Here is a 480-nt window from a genome sequence, read left to right on the forward strand (position 1 = left end):
TGTCCTCTTCGTTTGTGTCTGGGTGACTACTGGTAGAGGTAGACTGTGTTTGGAAGATCTGCTCCCTTCAGCGGCTTTGGTGTTTGGTTTTCTCTATCTTTTTTTCTCTGGTTTCTTGATATTACTTTGATGTAACCGTCTTCATCAACATCTTGTGTAGAGCTTGCTCGTTTTTGCATAGTTGTTAATGATGACTGGTGGCACTGCTGGAGGAGGGGGGGGGGGGCAGTAGGTAGGGCGGTAGCCCCTTGCACCTGCTGCTGAGCTGTTTCCTCCCAGTGCCGGTTGGGGTCGAGGGTTCAATTTGCTTGTTATTCCTGTTATTCTGTTTTCTCTAAAGCTCCGCTGGGTGTTACTTGTGTAGAAGCTTCAACATTGGTCTTCTTTGGTGTATTGCTTTTGGCTCTGACGGCGGGAAGGGTCTTAGTTGACTTGGGGGAGGCGGGGGTGTCTGTATGGGCCGGGGTCTGCTGGCTAGGA

This window comes from Penaeus monodon, chromosome 22, assembly GCF_015228065.2.
Source record: "Penaeus monodon isolate SGIC_2016 chromosome 22, NSTDA_Pmon_1, whole genome shotgun sequence".
Classification (NCBI taxonomy): Eukaryota; Metazoa; Arthropoda; class Malacostraca; order Decapoda; family Penaeidae; genus Penaeus; species Penaeus monodon.